Genomic DNA, 15,843 nt, shown 5'->3' with positions numbered 1-15,843 from the left:
ACTCTGTTAACCAAAAAACATCTGGATCAAATTGTTGACCGGTGTGTTGTGCAGGACCCTAATTGGTCGAGCTTCAGACACTGTAGATAATGCGTACAACCGGTGGCATGGATCGCTATTACCCAGCACGGCACGATGTCCATCAAACTACAACAGCAGGATGAGCGGTGGACTCATGACCATAGACAGAGCCATCCGGATCACCAACCTGAAGGTGAAAACAACAGCTGTGCCTTTGTGGATGCGGGCACGACAGAGTCAAAGCGAGTAAAGGTTGCATTGCACAGGGTTGTCAGTCCAATTACTTGATTATTTTTTATCTGGCACTTTTGGCTTTGATAAAAATCAGGAAATATTCGACCGTACAGCTTCATCAGGACATGGACCACCACCTGAGACACCTCTTCTCCCAACGTCATTTTTCTATGGTTTTAATAAGTCATGAAGCCATTTATTCAGCCAAAAATTGACAAAACAGTATTTCATTAGCTAAGTCAAATGTAATGGTTTCCCTAGAAGTTATAAACGAAGACTGAGTAAAAGTAATTTCACCCTGAGCGTATATATACAATATCATATTCTGGTGTCAGAGTCCCAAAACATGACAAAAAAACACTCACTAACGCTGATACAAGGACTTGTCAATGAGGTGCTTTTTTAAACAGTTTCTTTTTAAATGTTTTAGTTTCACCTTTAACTTACTTCCAATATAAGATTAGCCAAGAAGGACTGTTGAAAATTGGTTATGACTCTTAATAAAACAAAATGCTTTTTTTAAGTTGTAAAATGGACTGGGTCATTTGGTGTTGTTTTTATTTCTAAGTGCCTGTAACGAGTGGGTTTGAATGGACTGGGAAGATGCTTAAATTTTTGTTAATCATGAAAAGGATGAGGGTTTAACTAAAATGGTTTATGCAAGGACATTTTAGAACTTTTAAACTAACAAACTTTTGGAGTTTTCCTTTGGTAAACCCTCCCCCTCCAACGTAAAAGATAATGCCACCTCGTATAAACGTCACCTTAAAGAAAGCGAAGTTAATATGAATCTCGATTTACTGACAGTGTTTTGTTTTCGGGAGGTTGAGCTAGTCAGCAGTTGGCGGCCTACTTCTGTCTTTTGATCTCAATTAGTTTATGATTTCTTGAATATTCGTTTGGGGGGGGGGGGGGTACCGAACTAGGTTTAATGAGATTTTCCTACTGACAAGGCTGTGTTGAGTCAGTCAAGGATACATAATTCTGTTTGCACACTCTATAAAATGAGGCAATTGAAATATGCACGAGTTTAAAATATATATGAGCAGAGGCGTGAAATAGGTGCTGAATAATGTGATTAGGTACAAAGTCAGCCAGCTATTTAACACCGTCTGTACCTGGATTTTTGTTCTCTTACCTCGAACCTTTGATGACAGTTGTGTTACAGATCTTTTATTCAACCTCTTTCTCATGGATATTCGAAAAAACAGATTAGAGAATATGTTGGTCAACATTACTAGGGATTTTGGGCTTAAACAAGACATGTTGTGTAAGTTTACCGGGCCCAACGAATTAAGGCCAAGGTAGTTATAGCTGGGTTTGTTCAAATCGCTAGAAAGTACCTTTATACTCTAGACCAGGGCTGCCCAACCTACGGCCCGCGGCCGAATCGGCCCGCGATTCAGTTTTATGTGGCCCGCCTTGTTGCCAAAACAACCAAATTTGTTTACAAAGCATTTGAAATATTAAATAAATACAAATTTTGACAACCAAGCAGTCCAGCCGATTTCACGTAGAACGAGCCGTATTCATTTGGTGGAGTATGAATGTTGAAAGAAGTAAAGTAGTTGCAGACAGATTTCACTGACTACGGTGGTGGCTGCCGGTGCTGGCGAATAGAGCGCGCGTAAAAGCACGGCACAGTGCGCGGTGCGGCGACGTAACCCCTACCCAACTCAAGGTCACCACTCGCCACGTAATTTGTATGTCCTAGTATCCTAGTAGGATTAATTAAAATCAATGTATTCAATTTATTGGTGACTTTTTTATTGTTCCTCAGAATTAGAGCAAACATCCAAAAGTCTGGGTTTATATATTATTTCTATTAAAAGAACCTAAAAACATAATATATTATAAACCTTTACCTAACAACTAATAAATAATAAGAAAATTACAATAATCAGAAAACAAGGGCCAAATAACCTTAAAACTCATATTTTGAACAAGATTTCTGGAACAAACCCCGGGCAATACGTTTTGTTTGGGGTTCCAAATCCCCTGGGATGTTGGCCCGCCTGGCCATAAAGGCTTTACAATGTGGCCCTTGGGTAAAAAAGGTTGGGCACCCCTGCTCTAGACCGATGCTACTGGAAAACCGACCTTTCGCTTGAACTTCAAGATCTTATCGAAACTGAAGACGTAGGCTCAAAGGCAGTTATTGAGCACATCGTAGTAGGCTAACAAAGTCCCTATTAAAACCGATATTGGGTTTAGTACTACTTCCCTCTATAGTAATCTATAACTATCCTTAGTTTTGGAGCTTGAAATGCTACAACAGTTGTTTTTAGTCTTAAGTCTTAACTGTTGTGTGTGGTGGGCGGGTTGAACAGTTTCTGTCACCAAAATATAACTTTTAGAACAAATCTCGTACAGAATTAATTATTAATTCTGATACAAGCTGGACAGACATAATGTTCCTATAGAAATAGTATTTTGAACAATCTATTTCTTGATGAATGAAATGTTCCATTAGATACGATTTCTAATTGTTTGCTTTCAGAGCAATATTGTCATGTCGTTGAGTGCTTCTGGGGCATCATCAGCTCTGCTTCACCCCAACGGACGCATCTACCAGTACGGTAGTCGAGTCGAGATCCAGGCACACGATGTCCATGGGAATAACAAGTAAGTCCTACAACGTTCGGAACCATAGTAATTTGAATCGAAATTAGAATTATAATTATTGTACGTAGTGCATTCTAGTTTGTATAGGGTAGTATACGTATCGGATGTCATACAGTCCCTTCCTGTCCTTAACTGTAGAAAATGTTGAAATCCTCTTTGATGACATGTAATAAAATCACTTGAAGACGTAATCTAATGGATATCAAAATTAACTCCCACCTCCAAAAATGGGAGAGTGTGAGGGCTAGTAAAAAGAATTCAATTAGAATAACTTATTCGAGTAATAGTTCAAAGCAAATGCCTTGATGATACACAACAAATGGCACAAAAACCCCCAATTTCTAACTAATTCTAATTCTATATAAATAATTTATCAATTCAAAGTAAAAGCTTAAATTAAGAAGTTTAAAAAGTAATTTTTTGTTTGCTATTTAGAAGCCAATTAGATTATATGTAGTTTATAAACACAAAATATGGAGAAATAAATTATAAACACATTGGTACTAAAACACGATGTCTTTGTGTTTCAATTGTTTCGTTGTTATTGTGCTGCTTGACGTGTTTAAATACTGACAGTTCCAAATTGGATAGTGACATATACCTAACGTCATAAAAGAGAATTGTTAGAGTGGCTTGACTAAGGTAAGTGCTCAATTACAATACTGTATATTGAAATAAAGAGCGAGAAACATTCAAGCAGACATTGATATTAATTAATAGCTCTAAGTCACTAAATTGTTTATATGTACAGTTACACTTAGACAACCGGATTTTACTTAGTACCTACCTACTGCACAGGATTGTAGTAGCTCTGATAACATTGCCTTGTATTTTAAGGCAATATTTAACGTATCAAACATAATATGAGACAGAAATATTTCTCTGGAAATTGCAATTTATTTAAATGTACACCATAGGTATTTAAATCAATTTTTTTCTGAACCATGAAAAATTTGAGCAAAACCGATATGGGTCAAGACTATCCTGAAATATAGGAACAATAAAATGTTTTGTATATTTTATGCGAAGTAAAGCACACTTTTGGCTCTTTATTTGATACAGCAAGTAAAATGTGAGAATATGGTTTATATCAATTACTAAGTATTTACACGAAGCTCTACTTTATTATTTTTAATTGGTCCAAATACGTATATTATAGGTGAGTGTAACTATACCAAACAGTATCATTATCAATAATATTTGGAATATTTGTAGTAGTTTTTTCATTAAGTCATAATTTTGTTAATATGCGAACCTACCTCCTCAGATTTTAAAATACTTGATACAGATATTGTGCCACTTTAATCAAAATAGCTTAGGTCTTATCATTATAGGAAATAGGTTGTATTACTTGAAAATGTCTAGACTTTCCTAAAAGATAACATCAAATCCACAATTTACGTAGATGATAATATCTTGTTTCAGACAACAGTAATGTCACCTTCAGGTGGTCTCATATATCTCAATTAACATATCAATACAGTGTTGTCTTAATAATGGCATTATCGTTAAAGAGCCCAAACTTCAAACAACACATCTCAGGAAAACAGGTTTATCTGGCCTTGAAGAGTAGTTGTAATACTAAGTACTGTTGCCAAATAACAAGTGATGACCAGACAGTCTGGCTTGGACTCCCATCATTGATAATCTCTGCAACAAGTCAAGCGTTAGTCTGTTGTAATTCAAAGAATCAATAAATATCTGTAACAAAGATATAAACGAAATTGTCTACCTATACGCTGGAGGCACTAAAATATGAAGAGCAGCAACAGGAGAAAATCCAGATCGAATACGCCCTACTCCAAAATGTCCTGTATGAATTCATACATCTCCAGCCATAGCAAAATAAACTTGCAGAGGGAGATACAAAGACTTACGGATCCCAGCTGGAGTAAACCTTTACATCTTGGAAATAGTCATATACTTTTTATAGCTCAGATCCATGTCTCCAAACATTATTGCATTGCTTATTATTTACCCGCACACTGACTGAAAAAAAAACCTAGTAATATAGAGATGCTAGAGTGTGGAATGCTCTACATGTGGAGCTTAAGACAAAAACAATCCGTCACCTTCTGAAGATCTGGTTTTTGGACTATCTATTTTACTCATTACGGTGATTTGCATGGATACAAATACACGATTGTTAAGCATCGGGAACAGATATATTTATTTATTATTATTGTTAAATTTAAAATATACTATTGTATAATTTTAGTTTTTTTTAATCAGGTAATTAAACTCTCAAGTTCATAAATAAAGCGCACCAACTTCAGATTTCTGACAGCACTAGTCTTTAAAGAGCTCACATGACAGTTTAAATGATTAAACTGAAATTCCTGCTTACTATAGTATCCTCAAGTTTGTACAGCTTTTAGAATCAGGTGTGGCCTATATTATGTTTTTTATTTTGCTTTAATTAATGTCTGAATTCTATTTTACTTATGTTCGTGTTTAGAAAGTCTTCCATTCCTCGTCGACTCTGTAGGTAAGATAACTAAACCCCCATATTGTATTTCTCAGATATCTGTTCTATCTCTCTGAAAGCCGAGAAAACGCCAAGGAATATCAAAAACTGTTTTCGACTTTAATAAAACTTGTAGTGTCCTCTTTTTCTAATGTAAAAGCTTCCCAAAAAAATAAATTAATTTCTTTTTTATTTTTAACTTCCGGTATCCTTGAGATTATAAACAAAGGAGAGGACATTTATGGTAAATATTTTATTATAGATGTGTAATAGGTTTAATTTTTTATCTCTTAATAGAAACACACAAAGACAATACTAACAAAAAAGTAGACTAATATATTTCATAAGGTTTCATATGTCTTGAAATTTTCATCTGAAACTATTACAACTTACTTATTTTTATACGACTTTACAGGCTGAACTATAAATTCTTTAAGATACATTCGTTTCTATTTCAGATACGCAAAGATGTGGTACAAGGGCGTAAGTTTCACGTCGAGAGAATTGTTGCTCTGGTGTACCTAGTGGACTCTGCCGGGACACGCACACCACCACGGACTCCTTTCTCAGACATGTCCCAGGACTTCTCTTTGGCCCGTGTTCTACAAACGAGTCCCGTCATGGCGTCGGCTACCAGCAAAGAAGCGATGCACCTTCTCCAAAACGCTCAGTACTTTGTGGACGACAAAAAAGTTCAAAATTGGATCATAAATAACGTTAGTTAGGATATCTCAAACCCCAGAACGGATTACTTAGGTTACGATAGCTGAACATTTTCTTAAAGTTCTCGTAATGATTACGGGCCAGCTTCTGTTCTCTAAACCCAAATGTGAGAGTCATTCTAGTTTAATCATATGCATTCTACACCGCCTAGTAAGTACAGGTTGGTAAATAATATGTTGGCAATTACAGTATTTATTGTTAGCGATCGGAGACAATTTACGCTGAGCCCGCGGCGGCGGGGCTCTGTTGGAGATGAAGAACATAACTGTCTGGAGTTTCTCTCGCAAGGGACTCAGATTCCATCCACAGACTGCTTCTCCCCCTCATTCAACCTTACCTGGCCCTGTATTTCGATGGCTTTTCGGGCTCTCGGTATAACCGCTCCCCCCAGACACCCAATACATAACATGTATGCAAGACTCCTTAGACTGCTATAATATGTTAAGGATGCTTCGGTACGTTTCTATTATGCGGAGGTCACTGTTTTTTTGGAAGAGTGTTCCTTACCGAGGACCTAGAAAACTACATTATTAAAAATAACATAGTTTATTTGATATACTGTGGAAAAATTACATGTTATTATGACGTTCGAGTCTTGTTTTCTATCTCCTTAAAGGAAACGACGTCGACGAGAGGGGCTGTTTACTCTGTCCTTATCTACTAGTTGTTATTTTTTCTATATAAGTAAAATACACATGTACGTATTATAAATATAAATAGTTTAATGAGCACTTACGTTATATGAGCTTTAATTTTAGGTACTATCTCGAGGGATGTTTTTCTTTTTTCGTCAGAAGTGCGTGGTGGCGCCGAATGCGTTACCGAAGTTTTGCAATGGAGCCCCGTGGACATTTCCGATAGGTATTTTGCCCATCTTAGATAAAGTGCCAGATTGTCCAACGTGCTATCGTCGTTCGCACATTTGCCGAAAAAAGTCCCTCGAAGATAGTATCAAAATTTAAATTCCAGATCATATGAGCGTTTCTTAAGGGTTATTTTTTTAACTTAGGACCCATTAGTAAAATGTTTGTGATAAGCTAATCTATGCCTACTTATAACGTTGTAACATAAATAGTAAATGTGGACAGAGTGGCCTCGTTCTCGCTGAGCATCGCCTCCTTTCGGAAAGCAGAATAACGGAAAGAACTGAACGTTAAAATAACATGTAATTTTTACAGTAGGTAAAAAAAGTCTTTTATTTTTTTTTATAATGTAGTTTTTTTGGTCCCCTGTAAAAAAAATACTTTTAAAAAATTGTGGGTTCCGGATAATACTAAAGTATCGATACTTCTTATGTTAGTGTATACATACAGGTAGTAGTTTAAATCATTTCAGGTTTAACACAGATTTTTTTTGTGTCAATTCAAATTATTTTATTGAAATACTCGTTTTTTGCAGAAAAAAGGGAGACGAGTGGATTCATTGAGAATTTCCTTACCGTTTTAGTATGTGTTACAATGGAAGAGGACGAGATATTGTTTGCTAAAACCAATTAAGTAAGAAATTGTGGGTAACGTGAGTTCGCTCGAGTTCATACCAGAAAATATTAGCAGAGCTTCGTGAGAGGTGCTTGATGAGATAATGTAGTTAGAGACAATTCCTTCTGTGAATGTGAATAATGAAATATTGGGGCCCATTCGTCCAGTTAACCATCACTCCTAGTTCCAGGAGATCTGTTGGTGTCTGGTGTCTTAGATGCATGGTGTGTCATTTTAGCATCTGGTGATTTATAGGGTTTTTCGCCGCTAATGCTCTGCTGTCTAATGCCTATGGGCCTGATGGTGTTGCCTTTCAGGCAGCAGAATGTAGATTCCAAGATCTATTATAGCCCTTTCATTTTTATCTTGTTCTTGGCCTTGGTGGCTTATCTTATTTATGCTAGAAAGTGCGAACTTTTTTTCAGCCAACCCACCTTAAATCCATCACCAGCACTTTAATGTTAATCCTGGCGTCTCAGTAAAATCTTGGCTTCTGCGCTTTTGGGAAATTGGACTTAGTCAATTTACGCTAGCGTTTGCTCTGATAATCGTTTTAAGTTCGTTCGAATATCCTGGTCAAAAGTGCTATCGTAAGTGCACCATGCATTTGTCATTGCTAATATTTTCTCAGAGTTAGGAGTAACCAAAGGGTGTTTTCGAATATCGTGGAGTTTTGCAATAAGTGGAGTTTTAACCGTTTTGGAAGTGACAGGCGAGAGAGATTACAAGTGCGCACGTGGAAATCTGGTTAATAGAAATGGAAGCTGTTCGGATTTACATAGAGAAGAATTAGAAAGAGCATAAAAACACAAAACCTCTGATGGAAATGTTTAACTATGTTTTCTCTTATTTGTGGTTTTTTTTCACATTTCACATGGAAATATTTTGGATTTGGGACTCTGAAAAAAAAAAAAAAAAAAAAAAAAAAAAAAAAAAAAAAAAAAAAAAAAAAAAAACCCAAAGAACCGAGTCTTTGATTTTTTACTGATGATTTGCTCATTCTTTCTGAATATCTAGACAAATCTGGATCTACTTAAATATGCAAAGGGCAAGCACAGCGGATTCCTATTAATCGGAGTTAATGCATTCTTCTTTGTTTTCTGGCTGTCAATGTTAAGATTAGTAGTTACGGCTCACAAATTCACTTCAGAGAAAGCGACAATTATTCCTGAAATGTTTATATCTGGCAAATATATATATATATATTATATATATATATATATATAATATATATATATATTTCTTTGATCGTGGAAACAAGGCAAAGTCAACTAAGGTACAACAAATACTAAAACCTAAATAAATAATCAAATGGCCATAAATATAAGCTTTTTGACATTTTCTTGGTCGTGGCAACAAGGCAAAATCAACATAACATAATTCATTCGAACCAAATGTACTCATGTACGTGCAAAGCCTACTAAATAGCGTTTACGAAAGCTGTGGATAACTGCTAGTTGGACTATAAGATTGATCAAAATTGATTTAAAATTGGAGTTAATGGAATTATGAAATCTAGAAATATTACTGGTATTTTGAAGTCGAAATGATGATAAGTTGCTTACATATTTGGACAATTTTATTACTGTAGTTTTTTTTTTATAAATTATTTGGTTGCACGATTACCAACTATGAAATTTTGGCTTTCATTTCCAGGATTGCCCGCAACAGCAACAAATATCAGCTCCGCACTTCACCGAGCAATGGATCCGCCACGATCACGACACCGTTTTGTACACACAACAGCTTCCCTTGGTCAGACGTCGCACCTGTTTGTACGCAGGGGAGAGCGCAGGATGCATTACGGACGGCTCCAGCTTCATCGTGCGGAACGCTGGCCACTCTGCCGGGTTCGACGACAAGAACATGCTCAAGGTGTACTGAGTCCAGTTGGGCGCTTATAGTGGAATTGCCTGTGTGTTGAACACTATGAGAGGCTGTGAATGTTTTAACTTTTGGTATTTTTTAAATCCGTTAAAATTGGTTTGTGACCTGCTTTACCGGTTTAGAAGTTTGCTTTATTATGCAGGAGTTTTCCAAAATTAAACACAGACATTTTGATTATTTTACGAATAAAATTAGTTTTTTCCCACTTTTATTTATACTTTTGAATAAAATACCAGATTATTTATTATTGTTATGTTTTGTTTCTTAGCAATGTTTTAAAATGTCACAACGCATTTATTTAGAACAAAGTTCTCAATTATATTCGTGTAAATTAATTTGTTCGATTGATTTTAAACTTTGAATCTTGTATTGTATGTTAAATTGTTAAATATTTTTGTTTATTTGTGTTTGGATTTATTTTTACGCTTTTGAGTTCTGGATTTACCCAAAATTGCACGAAATAATGTTATGAAATATCAGACATGTAATATTGGGCTTATTGATCTGTTATGAAATTTATTTGTGACAAAAAATAAAATTGTAAATACTGTTGTAATAGTGTTTTGTTAATTATTTAGTTTGTATCAAAACATGTTTATCTTTTCTCTGCAGTTTATCATCAGGCACCCAGAACCAAAGTGTCGTTTGTACAATTTTTTCTGGAAATTAAAATTAAATTTTTTACTCTCCATGTTACCTAGTATTTTCTCTATTGGAAAACAACACATTAGGTCTATTTAGGTTCTAAACGTCCGTTTTGTGTTAAAATTTCATTTAAAATGTATCCTCAGCCAAAGTGTATATTACTACAAACTAGGTCGAACATGTCATATTTAGTCTTCTGAACCAAAATGTCCTCTATTCTAACTGGTCCACTCCAATTCTAATGTGTTTCTTGCTTGTCTAAAACACTTTTGCTGCCATGTATGCGAACCAGAAGTATTATTACTCACATTCTGTTGATATTTTGGATAATTTGAACGTTTATATTTGTAGTGGTACAACTGTTAACAGCTGGCTGGTTATTCAACGACTAATTTACGAGATTCATTGCTATAAACATAACTTGTTCGCACGTCCATAGTTGAGTAGATTTGTTAGTTTCGAGTTATTAAAAGATTGAATAAAGCTTTATTAGTGATATTTTTACTTATCAGTATAAGTACTTATCACTTTATTCTTTCTTGTTAGTGTGAAAGTGAAAATGGAAGTTGTCAAAGTGAAAACAAAAGTGTCAAATCAAATAAAAACCAAATCTGTTTTTATTGCTGTGACAAAAATAACATCGTATGGCAAACGTCAATTAATAAGGATATCAAAAAATTTTGTCATTTATACTACAATACACATTCATACATACAATCTTTACAATCACGCCTCTTTCATTCATCGCCAATACAAACCACTTCGAATAGCGGGGTCAGTCTTCAAATTGGGGTCAAAATAATTCAAAAATATTGAAATAATTCGAATTGTGGTAAGATAAAACCATCACGTATTGGGAAAGGGAGGAAAATAATCTGAAATCTAGAAAAATAGGCTAAAAATGTAAAAAGTCTAAGTTATACTCGCCTAAATCATTACCCAAAAAGCGTAATTGTAACAACAAAGGTGATACAGTTAGATGTAATACCGTGGGAATGCAGCACATACGTAAATTCCACCAGAGTGTTTGTGCTGTTAAAGACAAGGCCTACCTAGATAACTTCACTTTCAGTGAGCATCCTAAACATAACAGATCTCTGGGAGAAAGAAAACGAGAAGAAAATCAGATTTGAAATAAGTATTACATTCCATTGGGTAAAAAGCTAAAATATGCACACAAAAAAAAAACATTTTGCTCTATCCTCGAGGTGAACTCAAAGCGCGTTCGGCGTGTTGGTAATCATCATTTTATGAGCGGGGATCCCTCCACTGAAAAACGTGGAAGTGATCATAGATCACGTAAAATGGAAAACAGCACAGTTGCAGTGAGACAGTTCATTGAAAATCTAGCTCTAATTGAGTTGTATTACTATCGTAATTTAAAGGAAACGCGTTATTTAGCATAATAATAATAAAGCTATAGAAAGATTATGGCCTGTTTGAGGAAGAAGAACTATGGATTTTTAGGAGTATTTTTTTACCGAATAGAACAGAACATTCGATTTGTGACACCGGCTACGAACATATTTTCAAAGTGCCTACAACTTGAGGGACTTTCAAAAACTGACAAAAGTTACGAGGCAGAATACAACATTCAAATTACTCGTGCAAACGCATTGTATAAGTTGTTCCAAAGCAAGGCTGACGACGAAGTTGATATAACATATGAACCTTTACTTAAATATAAATTGTTAAAAATCATATTCCCTTATTAGGATTGTGTACTTATATATTTTATCGGACATTTTGTTAAAAATCAGTTTACAAAACCAGTGTAAACAAATTATTGAGAGTCTTCCGATACATCAGAAATTCGATGCAAATGAGATAAAAGTTAGTTATTTATTTTTATAAATAGGTTCATTAAAAAGATGTTTTACTAAACATTTAAGTTGTTTTTGTATGTCTTAGACAAGCGCACGCACATACAATTTGGGTACAAAACAAGATCGATAAGCGTTAAAAGTAATTGCGAGTGGAAATGGCAGCTTTTAAAATACAATCACCAATGTACTACTACCAACATACTAATGATCAATAAAAGTCATTAATACACGACTAGCGTCAATAACGTTAACGATCAAGTGAACTAATAAAAAGCTATCCGTTCAATGAGATGACCGGTCTTTATTTGCTGCCTCTCTCACAGGAAGCGCGAGAAATGTGTCGGCAATAGTGGGTGTCAACGTCCAACCCCAACCCCTACTGATTGCAAATAAACTCAAGTTTTAGAGAAAAATTCAGACGCGAGCCTTGTCATGTACTGTCGTCCGCTGTTATTGTTGCAATATTAAATCAAATTTAATAAAAATAACACAACTAACTGTGGTGAGTAGTTCTACTACAGGCACGTTTTCAGTTTAAAACAAGTTTAATAATTGCTTAAGTATTTGTATTAATAGAAGGGAGTTGCAACCCCAAACCCTCCCTTGGACACTCCTACGCTTAAAACTACGGCAATTTCATACATTTTCCAAATGTCACAAAAAACTAAATATATACCAAAAGAGAATACCAAATTTTATAACAAATTAAAAAATAAAGATACACATGTACCGTTTTTGTTAGTACCGAGATAAAAATACAGGTGAGGAATAATTTTTACTGTTGAGTTAATAGAGTGAACAACAAGTAAACAACAAGTAACAACAAGTTTTGTTATTATTATTCATACAAGTGCAAAATGTTTTTTCTAGGTTAATCTTTTATTCTATTGTAACAAAATATTGTATAGTTATGTTTTTGTGTAATACAGTATATCATAATTTTCTTTAGTTAGTTTTATTTACATACTCTACAATGACAGGTTATAAGAACAAAACAATTTTGACCCTGCAATTGAAACAATCAATTACTTATATATCACAATAAAACTCCAAACAAACAACGCACGCTAATTGAAACAAGCGATTTCTTGAAAATATAAATAAATAGTTGTTTCCTCTAGATTAGGGAAGAATCTAAAATTTAAATAGAATGTTGTTGCAAATCTTCCTGTATTTTGCGGAATATCATTACTGTTACAGTGTAATTTGTATGATGGTCAGACCTTGAAAGTATCTTATTATAAAACCATACTGTGTGGGCCCTTTAGTGCCACCAATGTAATAAGTGAGAAACTGTTTGAATTTGTGTTTAGATACGATTTTAATAAAGCTATGAGAGGAATATAATCCATCTTTATAATAATATCAACAATGTTAATTTTTAAATATAACCTTTTTAATAAGTGGCTTTGCAAACTGAGATAACAAATTCATCATAACAAATACCTTCCTGTCATTCCGCCGGACATAGGTCAAATGAGTATTTAATATCCTGAACAAATGAACGAGAAGTAACATAAGGCAGCAAGTAATGAAGAAGAACCTGGACTGTATACTTAGAAACTGGTGGATATAAAGGAGCGTTTAAGGAGAATTTTCCTATCAAGGTAAAAAGTTCAAGAATAACGTGTCTTCATATACTAGGAGGTTAATAAACCTAAATACCCAGACTAGGAGTTTTTTTTAATAAAATTAAGAAAAAAATAGAACTAAAAAGACCTCTTACAGACTACAATATAAGGAATTTAAAAATTCAAAAATAAAATATGGAGGGGATTCTGTCAAGATTTATGGGGCATAGACAGCCCCTATTCATTGTAAGGTTAGGCAGGGAAGAACCTTGGATCAAATCAGTGGGAGAATATTCATAAAAGACAGAGTGGAGTGAGCCGTTAAGTTCTTAAAACCACTTAGACTACACAGGAGCAGCAGTATTTCCGCTGTGCTACTACACAGATGGGCAGATGTAATAGCTATTAATATAACTTTTAGCATGTAGAGTAAGTTCGTATTTCGGGCATATTTATAAGTTATAGAAGATTAGCCTTGGTCATTTCTACTAGGAAAAAACGGATGACACTTTTGACACCAACAGTGTAACACTTACATATCCTTTAAAGAAGGACAGTTTATGATAGTGCACAGGACATCTTGTGTTTTGGGGCATTTTGTAAGATTGATTATTAAGTTTTGAGTTACTGTAATAATAATAAAATCACCTGTTGTGGCAGTACTAATATGTAAGGTAATGCAAAGATCACGTTAATTTTACAAACACAAGTAACGATTAATAAACAATGAACATCATACTTAATTATGGTCTTTACTACTCATATTTATAAATTGAATTACGACGATTTTAAATTTTTGTTAGGCTGAGGTGTCCTACAGCAAAATTATAAAAAAGGCTCATGCTACACGTACATGTACTGTATTATAAAGTGGTCTAACACTCACTTTAAAAATTTATTTTAAAGACAAGTATACATCACAACTTAGCGCCTTTAAATAATGTTTGGCTACATCGTATACCGTAATTGTCTCGTAATTACAATTTATTAATGGGCAGGCGGTTTGAAAAACTGTATCCTTTATTTCCTAAATTTAATTTGTAACTGCTTAAATGTCTAAATCTAAACCATTCTCGAAACCACGTTAAAATCAGTCAAGCCGTTTAAGAGGAGTTCAGTGACATACACACACAAGAAATATATATTCTACACACACGCGCGCGCGCGCACACACACACACACACACACACACACACACACACACACACACACACACACACACACACACACACACACACAAATTCAAATTGTATACATGGCTATAGCCTAATTTAATTCAATAAATATTGGATTACGAAACGTACTTGCTCCACCGGGACACGATTCTGTATTTGGCTTATTTCTTTCACATATGTGTTTAATAACTAAAGTAACATATAATAGGAAGACCAAATACCTGTCAAACGACTTGTATTTACATTCATTAAATGGTAGTAGCCTAATTTAATTTAAATAAACACTGAATCAAAAAAGTACTTGCTCCACCGGGACTCAAACCCAGATCTCTCTCTTGCCGGGTGAGTGCGCTACCACTACACCACAGATATGTAAATAAAACATATTCCCCCAGGTTGGGATTTCGATGCACTTTTATTTTAAAGTGTAGCTGATCTCTCAGAATATCATAATTTATTGAACTATTATGACATTTTTATAGTTAGATAAATTTGACCCAAAATTTACATAAATTTTCTCTAAAGCAAGTTATAAACCAAGGAATATTCATACGCCACTTTAGAGACAAGGAGTCGGATACATCAGCAATGCCATTTTTATGTAAATACTACATGCCTATTGAAATTGGATGTATTTAAACCTAAGTTAAAAAGAACGTTCTATATAGTAAATGTTAACAAAGGATGGCTTTACCACCGCACCCTTTGTGACAAGTGGACGGAGCCCTGTGACCAAAATCATTTTATGCGCAATTTCTCTAAACTTAGGGTTGGATGGATTGGAATTAAAACAGACATGAACACATCAACGTTTTATGGAACAAATGCTAACAGAAAATATCTAGCTGTTTTGGAGTTTCTTTTTACATAACTACTACAAATAGTCGCTTTGAATTCGGATGGATTTCAACTAAAGTTGTTATATGGTATCAATGCGTTTTATTTTTTGGGGAATTTTGAGCAATAAGAGCACAAGTAGCCTACATAGCATATGGATGCATTGATTGGATATAGAAATACAACCATTATCTAATAACTTTTATAGCCATCGCTATTAAGATCAGGATCTACTATATCCCGAAAATACGGGAACCGTAACCTGCCAGAGACCGATAGTTTTCAAAAGTCTGGAATAGCTCGAGGCATGTAACTGCCATAACGCTGGGAGCACCAAGAGCACGGGAGTTTAAA

The 15,843-nt window shown here is 34.7% G+C and overlaps 1 pseudogene; it reads left to right on the top strand.

Moving 5' to 3' along the window:
• The first annotated feature begins 54 nt into the window (after positions 1-54).
• On the top strand, positions 55-9,508 carry LOC124373003 (annotated as a pseudogene).
• Positions 9,509-15,843: the final 6,335 nt, after the last annotated feature.

Source organism: Homalodisca vitripennis, unplaced genomic scaffold (assembly GCF_021130785.1).
Source record: "Homalodisca vitripennis isolate AUS2020 unplaced genomic scaffold, UT_GWSS_2.1 ScUCBcl_4623;HRSCAF=10906, whole genome shotgun sequence".
NCBI classification, from domain to species: domain Eukaryota; kingdom Metazoa; phylum Arthropoda; class Insecta; order Hemiptera; family Cicadellidae; genus Homalodisca; species Homalodisca vitripennis.
This window is presented reverse-complemented; position numbering and strand designations above follow the sequence as displayed.